A 27207-nucleotide genomic window follows, 5' to 3' on the forward strand; every position below is an offset into this window, starting at 1 on the left:
TCCTTAATGCTAACTTTTGAGTCTTAGCTACCTATTTTTAATAAAATTTTCTACAAAATTTGAATAGCAGGAACCACACTACCTGTCCAGGTCTGGTCATAAATTTGGCAATGTTAAAATCCCATGCTTTTTGTTACAAAAGGTCGTATACTAATGTTTAATGTAAACAATAGGACCGGTTACGAAATCAACATTTTCCTGTAAATATAATTTGATGTCATTTATTCACAAGGCTTCGCGAGCAACGCCATATTGCTTTTAGGCAAACAGAACAAAATCTGAGTGTACACAAGGTGAAACTTATGCAGTACTCTGTCTTATACTCTGTTATTCTGGTCATATCACATTGTACAAAATAACGATCAAAGATACAATAAAACTTTATTTATTTGATCAAATATAAACTTGATTCAATAGTCTTTAATATCCTCTTTCTTGGTCTAGATTAGTGAATTATCGGCTAAGACGATAATTGTTTTATTGTTCGGTCTAATAAAAACAGCAAATTAAACCCCCGTTCAACAGTAAGCTATACTCAATGTAGTAATTTGCAGTTTGTATTTTTATGTTTGGTTTCGGTAAAATTATCAAGTCCGTCTTCCTAATTGTTTTGGACCTTTATTATCCTCATACATTTCGCAGTTCTTCTATTTGTCTCTCTTTTCTTCTATTCGTTTGCCGTTCGTTCGTACGTTTGTTCATTCTTTCATTCTTACGACTACTCTTTTACTTGCCAACGTATATGCTCTGACCTTTGTTTGTTCGTCTTTTTCATTGTACATTCCTTTTAATTATAAGACAGGCTGGGGGAAATTTAAAAAAGAGACAATATTAGATTACTAAAGATAACGAGAACTACTTTGGCGCATGAAACAATAGTGAATCTTCACTGTAAATGATACCTCTAGACGTAAACTTACCAGCAAAGATAGCGGATAACTGATCCTTAATTAGCGACAACTACCATAACACAAAGGATGAGTACTATACAGCTCATATGATTATGAATAATTATTGCTATTTTTATTTTCTATTTTTAGATTACGCCAAGAATCACGTGCCTTTTGATTATCTCTGTGGTGACATGCGCAATACAAGCAGCCAACTACTTCAAATCCGATTTTGCAGTAGCTGTAACAGAGTCCGTACAAACGGCTCTAATTTCCATGGAGGAAGAAATGACTAACGAAGAAGTCTCCGAAGACGGTTGGACTTTGTTCGAAATTATATTGTAGATTGGTGATCATACGCGTGTTGCTTAATGTTAGAAAAATCCCACTCCGTTTAAAGTAGATAGTTTATGGCAGAAAGACATTTCAAATATGTAAATAGGTATCACATGGGGGTGTGGGGGTGAATTAAAATAAGCATATATTCTGTATAATTTGACTTGTATGTCCATCAGAATAAACGTTATATAGGAATTTATGCCAATATTATGTGGCAGATCAGGCCTAGAATTTATACAGATTTAAGGACTTAAGCTAAACAATTACTGTTAAGTTTGAAGATCTAAGATCGATAGTAATTATACATGTTTGCAATATATATATATATATATATATATATATATATATATATATATATATATATATTGATACCTTTGACGGATTACGAGCAAAACGTTATCTAGAGTTATCTCTACTTAATCTCAAACAAAAACAATCCATATTTATCATGTGAAGCAGCCACAGAATAACATAGACAAATTCAGTGTACAAAAAAAAAGAAACACACACACACACACAAAATATAATTTGCTGTTTGTTCAGGCACATTAGCGTTGACTAGATCTGTATGACAAATTTAGAGGTAACGGTACCGAGCTTCCTACCATCATCATAACCAGGATAATAACGGTGATTACGACGACGGTGGTCGTGGTGTCAGTAATGGTACTAGTAGTGATAGTAGCAGTAGTATAAGCAGGAAGAATATGAAGCAGTGCAGTATGATTCCTAGATAATATGAAAACATTAGTCTACTTATAATTTTTGTTTCTTAAACGTTTCCAACATATTTATTTGCAGTGGCTGACAAATTAATTCAATTAGTTCACAAGAAAGGATACTCTAGAAGCAGGCCTGATTTAGTTGAAAAGACACTGCAGATTCTACAAAGAATGTAAATTCTCTCTCTCTCTCTCTCTCTCTCTCTCTCTCAATTGTGTTCTTTTGTACACATGTATCGTAGTGGAGTTGGCGTGGGGTAATACTTATTTTAAGTATTTTGAACAATGGATACTAAATGACAGATTATTTTTGGTACCGCCCCCTTTTACAATATTTTAGAGTCATACAAGGTGCTTCTTCTTCATTTGTTAAAGAGACACTTGCGACTACTTGTGTTCCTTCATGTATTAGTGCGTTTGTGGGTACGTAATGTGATGCAAACCCTTTTTGAAAAATTTTTTGCAAAACTAAGAATAAATGAATTTTGCATGATATGGTTGCAAAATTTATAGTTAAAATTAGCAAGTTTAGATTGCCACACTTCACATCCTACACATTTCAGCCTAATTGTCTCTACAAGTCTTTTTAAGTAGGGGTTTAGCAGGTATTTATGTGTAAAGCGATAGATTCGTGTGCATCTGTGGTATTATTGTTCATGCATACGTGGAGGTATGGGTGGCCACATGGTCTAAGACGCTCACGTTTACAGATCACTCACACATCTCAGCTCTGTCTGCGTGAGTTCGAGTCTCGGCTATACCAGTGTAAGTACTTGAGAAAGATAGCCATTAAGCTTCCGCGGATGGGTCGTTCCTCTCAAAGTCTTACAGTGTTTTTCCTCAATCGTTAACCCCCCCCCCCAAAAAAAAAAAAAAAACGAAGTCAAATCATGCGTACGAATGAACATGTACGTACATCTATGTAGGTAGGTTGAAGGTATGTATGTATGCATATATAGTGCAAGTATGTCTTTGGTTTATGTATGTTCATATGTGTAGACACGATTTGCATACAAGTATGTGCACTGGTGCGTACGCAAATTGCTGTTACGATGTGTTTCCGCATCACTTCTTTATGATTAATGGATTCTTTTGTCTTAAATTCAGATATTCAACAGCCCAGTTGAATAGCATCGAATACCATGAGACAATGTACGCCACATTTCGAAACGAAGGGATCTGCTTCAAAAGAAATTTTTTCGGTTGCACTGAAGAAAAAAGAAGTCCGTACCGAACACTGGATGGTTCCTGCAATAACCTGGAACATCCGGAGTGGGGCATGAGCTTCAGGCCCCAGAGTCGCTTTCTAGACCCTGAATATGATGGTAATTGATCTGTGTCTACGAATGTTTTTTCTCCGGTCTCGCTGTGTTTCCTGACACGTCCTTATCTGCCTAATTCTTGTTTCTTCTTTTATTCTGTAAAACATATGCTCTGTTATATGGTATACACAAAAAATAAATAAAATAAACACAATTAACGATCAGATCCAATCTGTTTGAACAATTGAAGCGATTGAAATTTCATCGGTCATTTTAACCGACAATAGGAATTTGCAAGGTGGTTTTGCCACTGAAATATATAAATTTATCACCGAAGAATTAACTTAATAGTTTTCAATTAACAGATGGAGTGTCAAGTCCTCGAAATCGGACTGCAGGTGGAAAGGGAACTCTGCCTAACCCAAGAACCGTTAGCAACGTTGTTCACGCCAACACCGGCACGGGTATGTCTGTAGAACGAATAGCCTCACTGCATGCGTTCCAGTGGGGACAGTTCCTGGACCACGATCTTATCTCCACGCCGCTATTTACAGGTGAGACAATATTATTTTCTTTCAATTTAGTTATGTTTCCATCGATCGAACTTGGTCAGTGGTCAATCACCAACTGTTTCCTTTTGTAACTGTGCGTCTGTTCCTATTCTGCATTGTGTTTGGTCTGTCTGTCTCACTGTATGTCCGCCACTCTTGTTCATCATAGGATGCTATGTGAAAAACTGCTTTCATATTAAGGATATAAATATTATGTACACCTCTAACAAGACTGAATCTACAATTTAAAAATGGTGGATTTCTGATGCAACGAAATAAGGTTCCTTTTCCATAATGAAGGGTTTCGGGAATCCAAAGTCGCTAATAAATGAATTTTCCAAAACAAATAATGCCGTAAGAAAGCATTACGCACAATACTCTCTCACCTTGTGTCTTACAAAAGCAGTGGGAACAGCATCTTCTCACCTAGTGTCATAGCACAACATTTGGAACAGTACCATCTCACCAAATGTCATATAACTACATTTGGAACAGTACTCACTCACCTAATGTCATAGAACAACATTTGAAACTGTACTTTCTCACCTAATGTCATAGAACAACATTTGGAAGAGTAGTCTCTCAACTAAAATCATAGAAAAGTTTTGAGGACAGTATAGTCTCACCTAATGTCGTATCTGGAACACCATCCTCTCACATGACAAATATCAATATTTGGAACAGTAACCTCGAACCTAATGTCATAGAAAAAAACATTTGGAGCTATAACCGCCCACCTACTGTCAATGAAAAATATTGGAAATAGTAATCACTCATCTAATGTCATAGAAAATATTGCTAAATGCATCCAATCAAATTTTTTTGGTATACAAATATCGGAGATTACATTCACTAACCGAATGTCATTGAACAGTATTGAGAGCTGCAGCCTCTCACCGAATGTCATTGAAACGTATGGGGAGCTCCAGCCTCTCACCTAATGTCATTGAGAAGTATAGCGAACTGCAGCCTTTCACCTAATTTCATGGAGAAGTATGGGGAGCTGCAGCCTCTCACATAATGTAATTGAAAAGTATGGGGAGCTGCAATCTCTCACACAATGTCATTGAGAAGCATGGGGAGCTGCAGCTTTTCACCTAATGTCATTGAAAAGTATGGGGAGTTGCAGCCTCTCACCTAATGTCATTGAGAAGTATGGGGAGCTACTGCCTCTCACCTAATGTCATTGAGAAGTATGGGGAGCAGCAACCTCTCACCTAATGTCATTGAGAAGTATGGGGAGCAGCAACCTCTCACCTAATGTCATTGAGAAGTATGGGGAGTTGCAGCCTCTCACCTAATGTCATTGAGAAGTATGGGGAGCTGCAGCTTTTCACCTAATGTCATTGAGAAGTATGGGGAGCAGCAACCTCTCACCTAATGTCATTGAGAAGTATGGGGAGCAGCAACCTCTCACCTAATGTCATTGAGAAGTATGGGGAGTTGCAGCCTCTCACCTAATGTCATTGAGAAGTATGGGGAGTTGCAGCCTCTCACCTAATGTCATTTTGGACAGTATGGGGAGCTGCAGCCTCTCACCTAATGTCATTGAGAAGTATGGGGAGTTGCTGCCTCTCACCTAATGTCATTGAGATGTATGTGGAGTTGCAGCCTCTCACCTAATGTCATTGACCAGTATGGGGAGCTGCACCTCTCACCTAATGTCATTGAACAGTATGGGGAGTTGCAGCCTCTCACCTAATGTCATTGAGAAGTATGGGGAGCTGCAGCCTCTCACCTAATGTCATTGAGAAGTATGGGGAGTTGCAGCCTCTCACCTAATGTCATTGAGAAGTATGTGGAGTTGCAGCCTCTCACCTAATGTCATTGAGAAGTATGGGGAGTTGCAGCCTCTCACCTAATGTCATTGAACAGTATGGGGAGCTGCAGCCTCTCACCTAATGTCATTGAGCAGTATGGGGAGTTGCTGCCTCTCACCTAATGTCATTGAGAAGTATGGGGAGTTGCTGCCTCTCATCTAATGTCATTTTGAACAGTATGGGGAGCTGCAGCCTCTCACCTAATGTCATTGAGATGTATGGGGAGCTGCAGCCTCTCACCTAATGTCATTGAGAAGTATGGGGAGTTGCTGCCTCTCACCTAATGTCATTTTGAACAGTATGGGGAGCTGCAGCCTCTCACCTAATGTCATTGAGAAGTATGGGGAGCTGCAGCCTCTCACCTAATGTCATTGAGAAGTATGGGGAGTTGCTGCCTCTCACCTAATGTCATTGAGAAGTATGTGGAGTTGCAGCATCTCACCTAATGTCATTGACCAGTATGGGGAGCTGCACCTCTCACCTAATGTCACTGAACAGTATGGGGAGCTGCAGCCTCTCACCTAATGTCATTGAACAGTATGGGGAGTTGCTGCCTCTCACCTAATGTCATTGAGAAGTATGGGGAGTTGCTGCCTCTCACCTAATGTCATTGAGAAGTATGTGGAGTTGCAGCCTCTCACCTAATGTCATTGACCAGTATGGGGAGCTGCACCTCTCACCTAATGTCATTGAACAGTATGGGGAGCTGCAGCCTCTCACCTAATGTCATTGAACAGTATGGGGAGCTGCAGCCTCTCACCTAATGCCATTGAACAGTATGGGGAGCTGCACCTCTCACCTAATGTCATTGAGAAGTATGGGGAGTTGCTGCCTCTCACCTAATGTCATTGAGAAGTATGGGGAGTTGCTGCCTCTCACCTAATGTCATTTTGAACAGTATGGGGAGCTGCAGCCTCTCACCTAATGTCATTGAGAAGTATGGGGAGCTGCACCTCTCACCTAATGTCATTGAGAAGTATGGGGAGTTGCTGCCTCTCACCTAATGTCATTGAGAAGTATGGGGAGCTGCAGCCTCTCACCTAATGTCATTGAGAAGCATGTGGAGTTGCAGCCTCTCACCTAATGCCATTGACCAGTATGAGGAGCTGCACCTCTCACCTAATGTCATTGAACAGTATGGGGAGCTGCAGCCTCTCACCTAATGTCATTGAAAAGTATGGGGAGCTGCAGCCTCTCACCTAATGTCATTGAAAAGTATGGGGAGTTGCTGCCTCTCACCTAATGTCATTGAGAAGTATGGGGAGTTGCTGCCTCTCACCTAATGCCATTGACCAGTATGGGGAGCTGCACCTCTCACCTAATGTCATTGAACAGTATGGGGAGCTGCAGCCTCTCACCTAATGTCATTGAAAAGTATGGGGAGCTGCAGCCTCTCACCTAATGTCATGGAGAAGTATGGGGAACTGAAACCTCTCACCTAATGTCACTGAGAAGCATAACGAACAGTAGTACCCTCTTCATCTAATGTCATAGAAAAGTAGTGAAAAAACACTCTTGCACTTAATCTCATAGCAAAAAATTGCTGAAACAGTACCATCTCACCTAATGCCATAGAAAAGCATACTCGGAACAGTAACTTCTCACTTGATGTCATCGACACATTCTGGAAACAATACCCTCTAACCTAATATCATAGAAAAATATTGTAAACAGAGCCATCTCTTACGGCTGTACGGTCTTAAGAAAACGAAACAGCAAAACCAACAAGTTTAGTATAATTCAGAATTCCAAAGTCGAGCGTTTTGGAAATTGAATATGTTGATATGCCACAAATCCAGGATGCCCTGATCTGCCAGCAGTCTTGGTATATCGTAATGATATAATCCAGAATGTCCCTGAAAGAGTTCACAATAATTACAATAGCTATTTGGTACAAAGTGTAAATTAGCACTTTTGTAGTTCCAGTAAATTATTTATATAAGTAATTCCTCTTAAATTATATCTGAACACAGCTAACAATGAATCTAGTGGCTAAACTTACAATAGAAATGAAAGAATATTTTGCTTACTTCAGAACCGTTACAAAGTATGCGTTGTCAGTTAGCTAAGTTAGTTGATTTGTACTTTTGTTATGTTTCCTTCGTTGTTTTCATCTGACCTTTGTAAGGAGAATCTTTGCTTGCTTGTATGATGTGTAAGTAGACTCTTTATTCAACCGACCGCTCCGGCGGCCTAGTGGTTAGAGTGTCCGCCTTAGAAGCGGGAGGTCGTGAGTTCGAATCCCGGCCGAGTCATACCAAAGACTTACAAAAATGTTACTAACAGCTACCTCGCGTAGCGCTCAGCGTTAAGAGGTTAGTGTTAGGACTGGTTGGCCTAGTGTCAGGATAATGTGAATGGGTAATTCTTCTCAAAGTATATCTGAACCCAGCTAACAATGAATCTAGAGGCTGAACTTACAATAGTACAAATACAACCTACATCGCATCCAATCTTATAAAGAATTACACATTGTCTTTTTGTACCGATATTGTCACTCTCATATTAAGAGATTTTTATTATTCTGCCTAGACACTGTTGAATTCAATACAGTGTAGCTTTTACAGCCATTATTTATCATGCAGAAAACATTTCATGCCATATTTTATGTTTCCTTTGCCCCTTTTGACCATTCGCTGTGGTAATAGCTATCATTGACGGTATCGTCTTATAATATTTTTATTTGAGGACATTATCTCCTAGAGTCAAACTGGTGTAGTAATATTTACATTGATATACATTTCCGGATTTGTGTAGATAGAATTTATGAATGCATTGATTTCTTTTTCTTTTTTTCTTTTTTTTTGTAGTTGGCAAGTGCATGTATGTGTTTATTTTATTGGTATTAGATTATATTGTGGTCCAGATATTTTTAAACAGTATGCTATTTCTGATCAATTTCAGGAAGAAATGATGCCCCGTTGCAGTGTTGCGGAATAAATGAAAACGAAGAATCAAAAAAGTGAGTAGATTTTAGGATTTATATTGGTATTTTCTTCCGGCATCAGTGGAAATATGCATGGAAACAAACACACGGAAATACAACTATTATATAAGGTAATACGTAGGACGGACAGTGAATATATATATATATATATATATATATATATATATATATATATATATATATATATATATATATATATATATATATAAATATAAAGAGAGACAGACAGACATATATATGGGTCGATCTAGTAACTCCTATTGTACTTTATGTAAGCTATATAGTGACGCAGAATGTACTCTATCGTTTAATACATAGAGATGCTCTCAAATTCGACCCGTGGTGCAACAAGAGGGAGAGAGACAGAGAGACATACAGAGAGACAGACAGAGAGACAGACAGACAGAGAGGAAGATTGTTAACCCTTGGCCATAGTTTTGCCCCTAGTAGCAAATGATATTAAAAGCCATCATTCTTCAGATTCATTGTCATACTTTTCAAGTCTCGTTCATTTCAAAAACAGGATGTGCTGTCCAATTTACGTACCCAAGGGCGATGGTTTCTTTAAAGATGGCACATGTATGAACGTGCAACGTTCCGCTCCGGCACTGAACACGGACTGCAGTAATATGCGTAAGCACCGACTTATTTTTTTTTATTTTTAAATAAAAGAAAAGAAACCAAAACAGTTTTGAATCAACATCATTTGTCAAAAAAGTCTGCGACTTTGGAAAAAAGTTTCTTAAAATAATTCAAATTTTGACAAAATGCTGTAAGTTTCTGATTTTTCCTGCTGAAGTAATTTACGTAGATTTCACGGTCGCTACAAACCATAACTTTCGGATCCAACGAACAATAACCCTTCTATAGACACAATAGTCCCACTTCCAACGAACAAATATCTTTTCATAGGCACAAAATTACCTTTTCCTTCTATAGACAAACTAATCCCTGATCTAACGAACAATGATCCATCTGAAAACTTAAATAATCCCTGTACCGGATCTCATGATATACAATTATAGTAGAAAACATTTTTTTTCTTCTGCAAAACCACTAACCGTTATATCCGCAAACCTAAGAAAAAGTACAGTAACAATATTTAACTGAGTTTAGAAAGACAACGCAACCTTCATGACACTCAAATATTATTTGCAGCATGACCACATAATTTTGTTTCAATTAGTATCTAGAATACAAGCTGCAACTTTTAAAATTTAAAAAGGTGTATTTTTCCATGACACCCAAGTATAACAGGCAACTTCATGCATCATGTTATTAGGGGGCGTGCCGCTCGTAAGAGTAATTTATTCTAGATTGTGCGGTAAGCAACAACTGCTTGCTGAATATTCCTCTGATGAAACTATGAATCTCACGAAAGAAAACCAATAAAGTTTATGCTGGAATGCTTGATTATCAACATTATTAATATTACGATAATAAGATGTGTTAATCTTTTGTACACAAAATCCTAAATTCTTTCAATATTTATTAATGAATAGATAAAGTTTTAAGGATGAGCCAGGCAGCATACGAAACAATTTTTTTTTTTATTTACAGCTGGACCGAGGCAGCAAGAGAATCAGCTGACCTCATACATTGACGCTTCCCAAGTTTACGGTTCCTCAATGGCAGATTTAACTCAACTAAGAAACAAAAGTATGTCCTGCAAGATTCCTCTTTCTTCGATTATTTATGTTATATATCTATGTTTATATATGTCTTTCTGAAGGCATGTCTCTGGCCGTCTCTCGCCTTTTTTATATTTTTATACTGTTTTTGTTTCTGCCTTCCTTATTTCTATTTGTATAGATATGGAATCCAACAGAGTAGAAATATCAGAGTAGATCCGAATTTGTATATATATGGAATGCAACAGAGTAGAAATACCAGAGTAGATCCGAATTTGTATATATATGGAATGCAACAGAGTAGAAATACCAGAGTAGATCCGAATTTGTATATATATGGAATGCAACAGAGTAGAAATACCAGAGTAGGTCAGAATTTGTATAGGTCTATGCTATCCACCGTATACAGGGTCATACTAGATTGACGTGTAATCCGTTCGAAAATAATCGGTAAGGAACAAGGACGGGATATGAAATAAATGCAAAAGCGCACATTGTTTCAACTTGGAAAAGAGAACTCATTTAATACGACTTAAGGGTAAGTCTCAGCCTGATTGTCTAAATGTATCCTTACGCAATATTATGCTCATTCTTTCCATCGATTTGTAACACAACGCACACTGGGACTCAATCCCTTCTCAGATCGAACCAAAGTGAAGTAGCACGTTATGCGAACCACAGATTCATTTATTCGAAGATTCAGCATTATGTGACCTAGTAAAAGGTTGAATAGTTTGCATTATGATCCAATTAGCTTAATCAAATATATTTTTCTTTATATCTTAAGAATCTCCTGAGTATTTGGCTGTCTCTGAGGGTAACAATCTTCCCTTCAACGATGACAACTCAGAATGCATTCTTAAAGAGAAAGGGGAGAAATGTTCTCTTGCAGGTAAGCACAGGATAGTCGTACTTGTACAGAAAAATCGCCCATGTTAAATGAAAAATATTTTTACATATGCAGCATGAGTGTATAGAATGTCTACACGTAAATAGCGATCATATATGTGAATTGTTCTTTATACTTTTAACGATGAATGTATCTGTGTAGAACGATCAGCTTTATATATAAGTATTCATACACATTGGCAAAGTGATAAAGTGATAACCATATGAACTGTATGTATTAACCCTCTGCATTCCCGTGTAAAGCAATCATTGTGGTAACACAGTGAAACGATACTCGTACGAAACAAACAACTGCTACACACAACCGAACAGTTGTCATATGAAAGTTACCTACCAGTGGCAGATACCATGTACAACAATGAAATCTTGAGAACTCTGAGAGACAGATATGATGCCCAAAAGAAATATGACCAATATGAACACATTTACCTGTTGTTTGGTTGGGTGTGTCAGTTTGGATGCCCAAAAGAAATATGACCAATATGAACACATTTACCTGTTGTTTAGTTGGGTGTGTCAGTTTAGATGCACAAAAGGTAGATTGGGTGACAAGAGACAGGGCGGTCCCAAGTTCAGACAAGACCCACTATTTCCATTCTCATAAACTACAAGTGAAGATTCATATTGTAGACGTAAAATAACTGATTCCAAATTTACTTTCGAGAATGACTAAAATGGAAATTCCCTCTTGAATAGACATAATCATAATCTTATCAAGGTTTATTTGAAAAATCACACACACACACACACACACACACACGCACGCACACACACACGCACGCACACACACACACACGCACAAACACACACACACACGCACGGACGCACACACACACATGCATGCATACATACATACATACATACATACATACATACATACATACATACATACATACATACATAGCAGAGATCTATATTTGTATACACGACATGTGCAAAGGAGTACAGCAAAGCGACACTTTGGAAGAAGAATATTTTAATAATAATATATATATATATATATATATATATATATATATATATATATATATATATATATATATATATCCCTCCAATAATATCCCATCATGAGGTCTCACTGGATAGTTTATATGGTCCAATAATATCCCATCATGAGGTCTCACTGGATAGTTTATATGGTGATTTTTCATCCGACAATGACCTATTGCAGAAAAATGAGAATAATTTTACACTCAAGCTACCAATAAAAACAAACTAATGATTTTTGTAGAAAGCATGCATTTGAGAGTTAGTTCCTTATACAACTGGTGGATTTTATACTGAACCAATACTGCCATCAACCCATCTTTTTACATTCCGTTTTGACAGCAAAGAGCTATTTTGAATATTTTCCTGTGATAAGGCAGCAGTAAGAATTAGTATGTGTCTTATGCATGTATAAAGTTCACTAGTACTATAACAAATTAGCATACTTTTCATCACCCCTCAACCATCTAGATTTTGAGATATTTACCTCTGTAGCAGACATACGTAAATATGCAAGCCAAGTCTGCTGTTCATTTTGTAGTCCATGTTACGCATTTGATCTCCAATGCTAGTCGGACCGCTGCGGTGGCCTAGTGGTTAGAGCGTCCGCCTCGGATGCGGGAGGTCGTGGGTTTGATCCCCAGCCAATTCATACCAAAGACTTACAAAAAAGGTACTAACAGCTGCTTCGCTTGGCGCTCAGAATTAAGAGGTTAGTTTTAGGACTGGTCACAATAATGTGACTGGGTGGAACATCATGCTACATGTCTGCATGATGCCCCAGTGCAATACATCACTATTAACTGTCACACTGCAGAAATCGTAGCGATATGACTGAAAATTTTTTAAACCTAGGTTACAAATCAAAATCACACACACTCCAATGCTAGTCTAGTCTAACTGTGACAGGCAGTCGCCAAACTAGCCAATCCTTTCTCAAGCCTAAATCAAAGTAAATCAAAACCACCTTAAAGAATTAGCTTGTGAATTTATAAATGCTAGGCTTATGATAATTAAGTGCATGCCTTCTACCTTAAAAATTAGGGATGTGTCAAAATAGAAAACAATTCAGTGAGACCTGACTGCAGTGTATTATCAAAGTAGGAACTCAAAGAGTTATCTCGCTTTTTTCGCCTTAGCTAAAATTCAAAATCTTATGAGATGATACTGGGACCAACTGCTGGTTTAATTAACAGTCTTTCCTTTTTGGAGCATTAATGTTTATAGGTGCAGTGATGGTTCTCAGAGAAGTTTGAAGGCGATGGAGCGGAGTTTAGTGCGATTTTCTGGCTGGATTGTCGCAAGACTGCTCAGAACATCTTCACTTTCCTTTGTACTTGAAACGCCGTCCTCAGCTCCATTATTCTCCGTACGAAAACATACTTTTTCTGGTCGTCATTTGCTTAACAAATGAGTGTAGCCATGTGAATATTATTTTTATCGTAAAACTACCAATAAAATGCTTCATTTGGTACGACCGCATGCTCACACGCGCCTGACTACGCAGTCATTAATTTGATATACCATAAAATCGCAGTTGTATTAAATTTGATCAATGTCTTTACCAGGTGATGTCAGAGTGAATACTATCCCCTCTCTCGCGTCCTACCACACACTATTTGTACAGGAACATAACCGTATAGTAGACCTTCTCAAACGACAAGGGTGGACCGACCCAGAGGAATTATTCCAGGAGGCCAGAAAAATACTTATAGCCGAGATTCAGCACATAACATACAACGAGTTTCTTAGGTGGCTTTTGTCGGGTGAAACCTTTGCTAGGCATGGCCTCCAACCGACAGGTCAAGGCCAATACTTCACTATGTACGACATCAGAGTAAGGACTGACATTACAAATGACTTTGGAATAGCATACAGGTAAATGATTTTTTACTCTGTTTCTACTTTATTTTTGTCATGCACATTTGTGTTGCAATACCATTTGTTTAAGTCAGGGCGATTCTGTAATTCGAACCCTTGAGAGAGAGCTGTGTTTCTGCCTGTAATAACAACAACAATAATAATAATAATAATAATAATAATAATAATAATAATAATAATAATAATAATATTATTATTATTATTATTATTGTTGTTGTTGTTGTTGTTGTTGTTGCTGCTGCTGCTGTTATTCTTCTTCTTCTTCTTATTATTATTATTATTATTATTATTATTATTATTATCATTATTATTATTTAACGAGCATAACACATGGTCATGAAAGAACGATCTCACATGTGGTCCTCAATTCTATCTACCTATCTATCTATCTATCTATATATATATATATATATATATATATATATATATATATATATATATATATATATATATATATATATATATATATATATATATATATATATATCGATGAATAATTAGGTACGAGAATGAGTGAATGGATGGATGAACGTGCGGACGCGTGTGAGAATTAATGAAAATTTTCTATCCCTGTCCTTAAGAATGGGACATTCCTGGATCACAAATCGCATGAGGCTGGACACAGAAAGCAGTGATAACCTAAATAGCCGGGATCCCGATTACAAAGCAATCGAAGACACGTATTTCAATCCACATATGCTTTATATGAGGGGAAAAACCGGGGCACATCGAATGCTGAAATGGATGACTAAAGACAGATGCCCTCTCACAGATAGGTATATAAATACTTTCCAGTATAGAGTGTGTAGCTAATGTGTTACAATTGTCTTATACATATTGAAACGTATGCCAGCATCATTATATCTAATATAGAAGAACCGAAAAACAAATGTATATGTGTGTCTGTTTGTTCGTCCGTCTGTTCATCCATAAATATATCATTCTTTCTACCTACCTAATTTCATATCTATCTCTCTATTCGCATGTTCGTTAATAAGCATATCTGTAAGTGATTGTAAGAAAGGAACGTCAAACAGCTGATGCTTTCCACAGAACAAAAATTAGTAACAGATTTGAGAGAGATACTAGGAAAATGAGACAAAGGTTTGAAGGATAAGTACAGTACAGGTCCACTAGGTAAATTGTATATATGAAAATATTTTAAAAGCACATAACTCCGATTAATTCCCTACTCTAGCACAGCCACTGAGATGCTACTAAGACTAAGCAAATGGCGCAACACAATCAACTGTGTAACAATTAAACATAAATATATCAAACCGCCTTTACTGTCGGATCACATTCCTCATACGAATTGTTTAGGGATGTGGCCAAGGAGCTGACGAAATATTTCAATATAGAAACATACCAGAAATTTAAAACATTTCTTAAATGTTAAAAAATCATTAATACAATGATATAAGTGTGGTACAGCTAAGCCACTAAATAAAATAATTTAAAGGTCATCACAGCAACAACAAAAAATGATGGACAAAGGCAGTAGCAGGTAAGAGTATTGGTATGTCCAAACTTTCTAAAATCTTCAATAAGTCATTAACATCATTCAACACTCGCCCATGTTAAGGGTTCAATACGTATATATTTGGCTTATTACCCTAACATGTACATCTATTTCATTTAATTATATAGCATATGAGATTATTCTTCATTACTCTCAATTTATATATCCCCTATGCTCTATGCCCCAGCTTCACTTTTCTCTTTCATCAGGCTATTACGATCGCTAATTCCACTCTCAGTCATTGAAAACAGTTCGTAGTTTGCTACGCGTTCAAAAATTCTACACCTTATCCGGTGTCATGTGCTACACCTGGTGAATTGCAATGGTGTCCTGGGTCAGTACTGTAGTTTCGCACACGTACATTCAAACTTCCTCGATAATGTCAAACAATATCAAAGTGTCTTTTCCGTGCAAATTAGTCGTGAAGGTCACATCTTGTGTTAAATATGGTATATATATATATATATATATATATATATATATATATATATATATATATATATATATATATATATATATATATATATATATAGTAATCGTCATCTCATATGTTGGAGTCGCACGCACTTGAATAAAAAGTTTTTATGGATGGTACAGATGCTTCATCAAGCCATTTAAATATATCTGTGTACTGACGCTGGTTAATGTCTTTCCTTAATCGTTGGACCGCTTAGGGGGCGCTCACCAGTTATTATGTACTTTTCAGAGAGTGACATATGTAAGGTGAAGTTGTTCGCATTTAACACATGCACTATGGAGAGAATGTTGGCATACCTCTATGCTACGTTAATGTAATGCGGATGATATTTCTTTGGATATTGTACTTTTGAAATCTGTACATGATATAAGCACACTGCTAAATAAAATGACTACTCCCTTGTGATTAAAAGTCAGCATGAATTAGTCTAAAATACACTATCCATAGCAACTATTAAAATGGCGAAAATGAATTTTGAAAGACTAGACAATACCAGCTTCTGAAAGTGCAATGAATCAATTACCACATATATAAAATGTAAAAAAAGTTATCGGCTCTTTTTTTATACAATTTACTCTGAAGTTTGGGAAGTGAAAATGACCAAGTAGAGCTAGGACTTTTTTGAAAGGTGCACATCTGGAGTAAGGCCAAGCTGTATATTCTATAACCCATATTACACCCATCAATTATACATGAAAATAAAGGGAATTAAAGATTCTTTGTATTATACCTAAGATATACAAGGCCATTTTTAAATAGCCAGTATAACCAGTGAGGAAAGCCGGGGAAATTATTTTTCTTTAAAATTCTAACCCAATGCAAAATACGAAACTGTAGAGCGCCACCTTAAGTGACCTAATGGTTAGAGTGTCCGCCTCTGATGCGGGAGGTCGTGGGTTCGATCCCCGGCTGAGTCATACCAAAGACTTATAAAAATTGGTGCTAACAGCTTCCTCACTTGGCATTCAGCTTTAAGAGATTAGTGTTAGGACTGGTCGGCCTGGTGTCCGGATAATGCGACTGGGTGGGACATCATGCTTCATGTCTGCGGCATGATTTCCCAGTGCTAAACATCACTACAAACGGCCACATGGCAGACATTGTAGCGATATCACTCAAACATTACTAAAGATACGTTAAAAATCCAAATCACATCACATCACATCATCTCACATCACATCATTAATCGTTATGGTTCATTTATATAAAACGTTTCGGTGTGTTGGTAGAGTAATCACTGGTTTCAGTTTAATCCAGCTGCTGTAGATGACTATCAAAAGATCATTTTTCACAAGCGCCTTCATCATAGGACTAGCAATGGATCATTGCTCGTTAGCGTCTTGATCAGCTGACCATCAATGGGTCATTTTATCAAGCGTCATGATGAGACGACTATACAAAGTGATAAATTATGAATCAAATGCGAAAAGTTTTTCGGGTGTTTGAAAATCAAATTACAGTCTCTGTGAGCAGAACCTATGTACTTTTTTAGGGAAAGTTATGTAATTATGTTTACATTTTGAGGATTCGTTCGTTTCGATTCTTTACGACTTTTCAGTTAAGCAATATAGTAATATAAGTCTTATTAATTGATTGGATTTGGCTTTCTGTTGTACGTAACGAAATACCAATATATATATATATATATATATATATATATATATATATATATATATATATATATATATATATATATATTCTTTGTCAAAAGCTCACGCAAATCTATACACTGTCCTACTTAAGTTAATAGTCAGCTTAAGAATGCATATTAAATCGAATATTAAACGCTTCAAACTGGCTTGTACACTGATTGAGTCACTGCTGTGTGCTAAACGGTATCTTGATACATTCATAAAAGTCTTTGCTCGATATCGTCTAAGCGTGAAAGCCCATTGCAATTCTTTGTAACATGATAGAACCAAGTAAACCTTTTGTTTGATGTTTTCCTAAGCATTAATATTGTCAGTGGGTTCATTTTTTTTAAAAAAAAAACGTTTGAAATAAAACAAGCAACCATTGCTCAAAATACTGTTAACAAAGGAATCTTGGAAAGGTTATGCAACACAGCAATATTTATCTCCCTTGACCTATCTTGGTGATTTTACAGTACCGCAATTATTGCGTTTATTTCAGGAGTAATGTTTCAATATCACGATCGTTGGACAGTAGGTGGGTTGTAGTGATCATTCGCTTCGTCCAATGAAATCATAGACTGAAACATTTGCTCTCAATGCATGGCTTATTCGTTTGTTTTGCCTTGATTGACAACATAATTGTACTTCGCTTCATTTTCTGCTGTCGTTCTTTAAAACCTGGTTTGAATGTTAACTTCAAAAAATATTGTGTACATATTTGTTTTAGTGTTCTGGTGCCCTCGTATGGATTTTAGTGTCCAACCACATATATGCATAAATGAGTAATAATTAGAATTATGCAAGGATTTAAAAATATGCATAGGATCATCTCCAATGAAGTTGTGTTTAAGAAAATAAGCAGTCGCTTCATAGTCGAAACTGAGTATGTCTATATTACATCTTTCAGAACGATACATATAATAATATTATTATTAATTCCACTGAAGATATAACAATATTTCAAGAGTATAATGTTTCTCAGTAGTAAGACAAAGGGAAATTCTAGACCACCTCTCTGACATTTTAAAGTTAGGAAAATGGTCCAGTAATAATGGTGAGTTTCGCATGCAGTGGTTGACAGTTTTGCATAAGTAGTAAGGCTTCAATAGCATGGGAGTAATTGCACTAATGAACGTTGTCGTATTTTAGTTAATCACTGTTTCTTTTATTCGCTGTATGTGTGCACAGATAACAACCAAAAAGTCTTCACTAAATGAGATTTAAATAGTGACTCAGAAGTTTAATTAGCTTCATACTGACAAAATGAGAAAGATGGGCAAAAAGGGGAGTAGATTTAACAATAACCTACAATACGAAACTGCACGGTTCACAAGACTATCTATAAAAGTTTATTTTTAGCATGTCAACTACTGTTTATATTACACCGGACATAAGTCTGAAGGTACTTGTTTTGTTAAATACTTGAGTCGTTTTCTTGTCCTATCTTGCAAATACTATTTGTTATAAGTTGTAAAAGATTCCAAAAACTAATTACCCTTTTCTACCGCTAAAAATCCCCCACATCACAGCAGGTTATTCAGATAGAGAATTTTTTCTTTCAGGCTTAAAGGTTCAGTCAATGGCATTTATTTATAACTATCAACAAAAGGACTTGTTATACAGTATGTCAGCCCGTATTTGCGTAACAGCGTGTATCTGCGTTTGATATTAAGTATTATGTTTGATACGCATAGTTTTTTTTATATAATGACAGATCTGTAAGAACATCAAGTCATTGTCCTGTAATGTTTTAAAATTCTGGCATGTTTCTATATTGAAATATTTCGTCAGCTCCTTGACTGTAGGGCCGGCAATGTATGCGTGCTTTTGAGGAGATAAAGGAATTCCCCTTAATCTAACTACCCACCCTCACCCCTTTTATCAGATGAAGTATGTGAATTATTTACCATTTTGTTCGCTGTTTCAACAGCGTTGCTAACGAGAAAAGCCTTTAATAGAGAAATAATCTTTAAATCATAATGTATACTCCAAGTAGCCTATCGATGGTAAGAGGGCAATGGGTGAGCTCCGTCCTGTTTTGCGGCAGAGTTTTAGACTGTAAAATGGTTTGCAAATAGTACCGTATTATGATACATACAAACATTTGTGATTTTTTCTAACAGAGTCTGGCAGTCATAGTACCCAATCTGAAAGCTCTTGCTACATCTTCTCTCCTCACACTCCTTCTTGAATAAACAATGAACATATAAATGTCATGTATTTCTATAGAGTATTAGAAGACAGCGTGAGGAACAAGCTATTCTTGGCGAACGGTGAAAGCTTCGACCTAGCGGCTTTAAACATCGTACGAGGAAGAGACCACGGTATTCCACCTTACTGGAAGTACCGGGTAAACATGTGTAGGGAACGCCTGAACAATCCGGACTCTTGGGAGTCTCTGATGTGGCACACAGAGACCACCATCCAGCTGCTAAGGAAAGTCTATGCGTAAGATACATCTTTGTTCCGTTCTGTAATTAAATACACACAGGCACAGACGCACTCACACATGACCAGACCCCGTATTAACTTGCATATCCACTGTGTGAAAGGCATATACAAAACCTGTCTTATTTAATTTTACTTATTCTTTTCTTCTCTCATTTTCATTTAATCTATGGATGTGTTATATATATATATATATATATATATATATATATATATATATATATATATATATATATATATATATGCGAGTTCACTGCAAACAGAATTGAAATTCACAATAGACTTAAAATTAACACATTCAGCGACTCTGGCATTTAGAGAAGGGTAAGGGATCAGGATACTGCCCTCGCAATTATTGCAAAGGTCTAATAGTTTGGTCGATTTACCAACCACATCACCTGAACCACCCTTCTCAACCCCATACTTTTACTGCATCGACTCCTTCGATCGTACTTGATCGAATAACACAAAACCCTGCCATAAAAAATATTCAAGAAAGTATGTCAGTGTAACATATACAATATCTGAAGAGAAAACAAAAATCATAAGTCGTGCACTCATCCAATAAAATAGGTGCGCGTATGCTGTCTTGAAAGGTAAATCTGACAGGAAAGAAAACTACAACTTTGGCATTCAACCGTGAATATTTTGAAGACGATATTGTGCAAGCAAAGGGGACTGAAAATCTCACCATTTCGAACGGTTCTACTTCCCAAAAAGATAGCAACCGATAAAATACTTAGACGATCCCTTTTATATTAATTTATAAATAAACAGAGATAAACAGTTTTATTAATGTTGTTATTTTTATTATGTATAATGCACATTTAAAAAGATATAAAAAGTAAATTATAAATCAAATAAAATGAATAAATATATATATATGACCAACAAAAAAACCATTAAAAAAAAGTAATCAGAATAAAAAAATAGTAATATATTATATCTTGATATATTATTGACAAACGTACAATATTTCATTAGAACTCAATTTATATAGTGAAAAATTATGGTGTGCATAATTATTATAATCAAGTATTTATAAATAATTACCGCTCCGGTCGCCTAGTGGTTAGAGCATCCGCCACGAATGCGGGAGGTCGTGGGTTCGATACCCGGTCAAGTCGTACCAAAGACTTACAAAAATGATACTAATAGGCTTTTTTATAATAGAAATTACCCTTTTGACATCATTAATACTGCTTTCCAAAAAGTATCTTCTCGTACACAACTTGAATCATTACAATGTAAAATCAAAAAATGAAATGAAGATATCATTTATTTTGTTATTGAATATAATCCAAGTTTGGGTAATATAGGTTAGATTATCAATAAATATTGGGATTTATTAAACTTATCATGCAAAGAAAGTGTTAATTTGCTGTACGAAAGCAAACCCACACTTGTTTATAAAAGGACCAAAAACTTTTAAAGATTTCCTAATTAATTCTAAAATATATAAAAAAATCACATAAAAGGACCATCAACTAAATGTAATAGACCGAGATGTTCGCACTGTTCTTTTAATAATTAAAATACTTCTTTCAATAGTAATAATACGAATGAAGCTTTTAATACGCTCTGTGATACTAACTGTGCTACGTCAAATGTTATGTATTTGATCACATGCAAAACATGTGACATCCAATATACTGGACAAACCAATCACCAAATATCTAAACGTATGAACCGACATAAATCAGACATAAAAATATTATACAGATCATTCATTCTCATCTCATGTTGCCGCACATTTTAACAAGAGTTCCCATACTTTGCAGGATCTCTCCTTTCAACCTAATGTTATTGCTGATTCTGAGATTGAACGCATGCTAAAGGAAACCTATTGGATTCACCGTTTTAATACGATATATCCAATAGGTCTAAATTCCAAGACACTATACGATATCCATTACTCATTTTTTAAATTATGTCCCCTTTTTACAATTAGTTAAGAATATCTTTATATTATTATAATTTACGGACTAAATTAACTGATGAAAGTATAAAATAATATCATAAAAAGTAACTAATTTGAAAAAAAAATGAAAATGCATTCTGAATTAATTCTTAATACATCATGATAATTTTTTTATAAAATACTTGAGTATGAGTATTATGCACACCTTAGTTGTTTACTATATAAACTGAGTTCTGATGTAACCGCTCCGGTGGCCTAGTGGTTAGAGCGTCCGCCTCGGATGCGGGAGGTTATGGGTTCGATCCCCGGCCGAGTCATACCAGAGACTTACAAAAGTGGTACTAACAGCTGCTTCGCTTGGCGTTCAGCATTAAGAGGTTAGTGTTAGGACTGGTCGGCCTGGTGTCAGGATAATGTGACTGGGTGGGGCATCATGCTACATGTCTGCGGCATGATGACCCAGTGCTAGACATCACTATAAACTGCCACACTGCAGACATCGTAGTGATATGACTGAATTTTTTTTAAAGCTACGTTAAAAATCCAAATCACACACACACACACACACACACACACACACATCAATATTGCACATCAATATATACAGTACCAATATGGGATTACATATCAATATGCACAGCTCCTGTATGGGATTATATGTCAATATACACAGTTTCAATACAGAATTGCATGTCAATATACACAGTCCCAATATGGGAATACATGTCAATATACACAGTTCCAATATGGGATTATATGTCAATATACACAGTACCAATATGGGATTACATGCCCCAGTGCTAGACATCACTATAAACTGCCCTATAAACTGCCATATTGCAGACATCTTAGCGATATGACTGAAAAATTGTTAAAGCTACGTTAAAAATCAAAATCACAGTTCTGATGTAACATTGAACATCTGTCAATAATATAACCAGATATATATATATATATATATATATATATATATATATATATATATATATATATATATATATATATATATATATATATATATATATTGTTTTATTTATCATTTTATTTTTATATCTTTCTTAAATGTGCATTATACATAATAAAAATGTTAATAAAACTGTTGATCTCCGTTTCTTCATAAATTTTAGAGTTATTAATTGAGATATATGAATCTTTAAGATCCAGTTTATGTATTTTTATGTATTAAAATACTATTATTATGTGCTGTATATACATATCTCCATGTCAATTATTCGTAAATAATACGACAATTAGGTTAAAAATGTAAGTTATGACGTCATCTTGGTTATGTCATACTGTTTATATCATTGATCACTTAGAAACAGAATGATGTAAGAATTGTTATTATATGCTCATTTTTCCCCCGTTAACTTTACATTGTCAGAATCGTGCAGTATTACCCAATACTGAAGCCACGCACCAATGCACATATAGCATTCACGTGCATAAAGGAACTACTTTCTATTGTAAACAAACAATGACGCAGACGCTAGCACTTTTGATTTGTAAATAATCATGTACGCTCGCGTAAGATGCGCTTTACTTTGTGATACTTTCAATTTGTTTCTGAATGAACTAAAACAGATGTTTCGTGGACTGCCACATACCAGCTGATTTGGCACATTCCGCGTTGATACAGTGTTTCGGATTTAGGCTAGATACAGTATACAACAGACGCAAGATAAGGTCCTTTTAAATAACATATAAGTGACAAGTCATATACTGTCTTCTTTAGCTGGTGATAAGAATGACAAAAATATACTTACAGTTTTACATCCTGAATTTCCTCAAAATGTACTTTCTTAGTTCTGCAAATCCGAATTACATGAGCCACGTCATAGGTTCTCAATCTTGATTACACATTTCGAAATTGTACTGTAATTTTGATGACAAGTGCAATTACATCCTTCTTACTGCACTCAAAATGAAATAAGCATTAAATTCCATAGCGTCTTTTTGATCATTGCAATTGAAAGACTTCATATTTTTTCCCACATTATGATTGCAAACATTCAATGACAGAAACAGAAACACATTTGCAGATGTCACCACTCTTCTCCCTAGCTTCTTCAATCCCATGTATTTCATGTGGAATTGTCACATACAAATCCAGTCCATAATCACGAAATTTCGTAGAATCGAAAAAAAAAATTACAAAAATCTATTCATTCCAGATCAAATGGAAAAGTTGTTGCAATGCGCATTCATTCACAATACACTCCAAATTTAAATTTTCTTTTAGACACGCTATTTTCCTTCGAAAGTTATGCCGAGCGCGAGACTAAGTTCAAATTTATCTGGGCGGAGTTATGTGCGCAGTATTAATGTTGTTGTTGTGTAATGATGAATATGCGCTTGTGTATTTAGTTTGGAGCACGGCATACATTCATTTACGTTGTTTCTTGTAGTGTATTTTGTTTATATAAATAAACCTTAGATAGAAAAAACAAATGAGCATATAATAAAAAGGTTACTGCATTTGTATGGGAAAATATGAACTCGTTTTGTCGGATGGATATACTGCACTCCCAAGGTCGTGCAGTATTCCATCCGAAAAACTAGTTCATATTTTCCTATACAAATGCAGTAACCTATAAATATTGAATTCAGTTTGAATTCAGTCAGACGAAGCAATAAAGCCTAACCGTTCACACATTCTACATGTTGGTGTTGTTTATTTATAGTTCGCCAAAGGATATAGATCTTTGGACTGGTCTGGTCACTGAGGATAAACATTCGCAAGTCATGGGTCCAACATTAAACTGCATATTAGGAGCGCAGTTCAGGGCACTCAAGTTTGGAGATAGATACTGGTATGAGAGACCGGAACCGGAAGGGTTTTCTATCGGTGAGTCGAGAAAGTTTAATTACTGTCAGGCTACAAAACATACACAAAATTCATATCAAATATAAGGCAGTTTAATGTTAAGCAGAATAACATCTTTTATCAGCATTATTAGCTATTTTGTAATTCTTATACGAGGTTGCTATTATATATTACATTGGAAGGGAGTACGTAAAGTGGTCATTTAAATTCTTTCTCCATTATTCATCATTCTGTGTTTCATTTCTTGTTTTTTTTTCTTCCTTCTATTTCGTTTATATTTGTCTATATTTCTTATTGTTTAATTGCTATAACGCACCTTTCGCATCAGGTCCTTTTTCTTACAAAATGTGTTCAATATATGCGTTATAGTAAGTTAATTATCGTTCTTTACAATTTAATGATGCTAATTATATTTAACACATCACATCAGTTATACTAATTCCGTTTCAGAAAAACTGGACGCCATAAAAAGAACATCCCTGGCCTCTGTGATCTGTGCTAACTTGAATGATCCCAACTTCCTTATTCCTCGAAATGCGATCTTCGTGAACCTTGAACGGTAAGTCACCGTCCTCTGTTGTGTTTTTGATGAGGTGTATGATGATAAACCTGTTAATGGTCAATACATGCCGGAGTTTACCATGGAAAAAGTCCGGGATAATGACTGTATGTTTGGAATTTTTGCAACCGGTTTCTCAATATTTTATTTGATATCGATTTAGTACCCTTTAAAGAAAATCATCATAAAATGTCCTACGTTTCAATAGATATAAATGTTATTAAACACCAAATGAGCCAAGACCTAGAAATAGTTCATTTTTTGATCAAACAATGACTTATCACTTTAAATTCGGAACCTATAATATTCAAAAATACCTCACCTACTTAAACTTTTCAATCATTATTAAATTTAGATAATACACTTACTGTCTTTCCATATAATCACAAACACCCTGGAGTAATTCTGACTTGCAATGGAACATGGGGAATCCATATTAATCAGCATATTATCAAAACATAAATAATGACTGGAATAGTGAAAGCCCCACGTTAAGAGCAAACTGAGATTCCTGACAATATATATGTTGATTTAGTACGGGATATGTGTATCGAAATCGATTTTATACGGCAAGGAAATATATAAAAGGAAGCTCGAACATAACGTAACAAGACTTAATATAAAATGTAACAAGACTTAATATAATTGTTATTTCTGAATGTGTATACAGAGAATGTGGTTGGCTACGTTTACAAAATGCATAGATAGGTTCACAAACTTGTTTCATGTCATAAAATGGTCAGTAATATGGCACCGTACATTTTAAACGAAATCATTCCATAGACGGCTGTTCAGCGTGGTAACAGATACATTCTTTAAGAAGCAGTTTAAATTTTTGAAGTACTGTCGTTTACAGCTAACAAATAAGTCATTTGCACACTTAACTCTCAAATTATGGAACAATCTTCCCCACAATATAACAAAATCCAATTATATAGGTTCTTCCCAAAACAATTAAATAAGACCTATCAAGTGTATTCCAATGATGAAAGCAAAATGTCATTGATGCTACACTGAGGCATAACTGTTCAGTGCTTAAAGCGGATCTATATTTGTCCCACATTGTTGCCAATCTTCTGTATAGCTGCTCCACTTGTAACGAAACAGACCATGATTTCTTTCACTATAAAATATACGATAATCCTCGAATTATCCACATGTAATGAAACAGGCCATGATTTCTTTGACTATAAACTATACGATAATCCTCGAATTCTCCTGAGGATTGATTGGACCTATTCCAACTTCCAGTTCATACTGGATTATACACGCCTTTGTGTGGCGGTTATACTTTTAATGACACAATTAATACTGAAGTCTTTAAGTAGGTCCACCTTTACGTAGCTTTAGAACGTTTTCAGTCATATCGCTAAGATGTCTGAAGTGATCAGTTTATAGTGACGTCTAGCACTATGACATCTTGCCCCAGAAAAGTACGATCATGTCCCTCTCAGTCGCATTATCTTGAAACTAGGCCGACCAGTCCTATCACTAACCTCTGAATGCTGGGTGCCAAGCGAGGCAGCTGCTTTAAAACATCTCTGGTATGACTCGGCCGGACTTCGAACCCGCGACCTCCCGCATTCGAGTAGGATGTTACCGCTTAGGCCACCTGAGCGGACGTAGGACATAAAACTGTTGTCAACAAATAGCCTTTTTGTACTTGACAAACCTTCTACAATATTAATAACATAAGTCAAAGTAATGACCCAGGTATGGATTCTTTTTGGACGCCTGCTTTGATTTTATGCACGATGTATCTGCAAATATCTGAACCTTGTGTCGCTTTATTGATAAATAATCAAAAGCAAGATTAGCATAGTTCTTTTTATTCCATATTCGTTACGCTTCTGTACTCAGCACGACCATCCGCTATGGC

Source organism: Sinohyriopsis cumingii, chromosome 10 (assembly GCF_028554795.1).
Source record: "Sinohyriopsis cumingii isolate HCF-2022 chromosome 10, ASM2855479v2, whole genome shotgun sequence".
Classification (NCBI taxonomy): Eukaryota; Metazoa; Mollusca; class Bivalvia; order Unionida; family Unionidae; genus Sinohyriopsis; species Sinohyriopsis cumingii.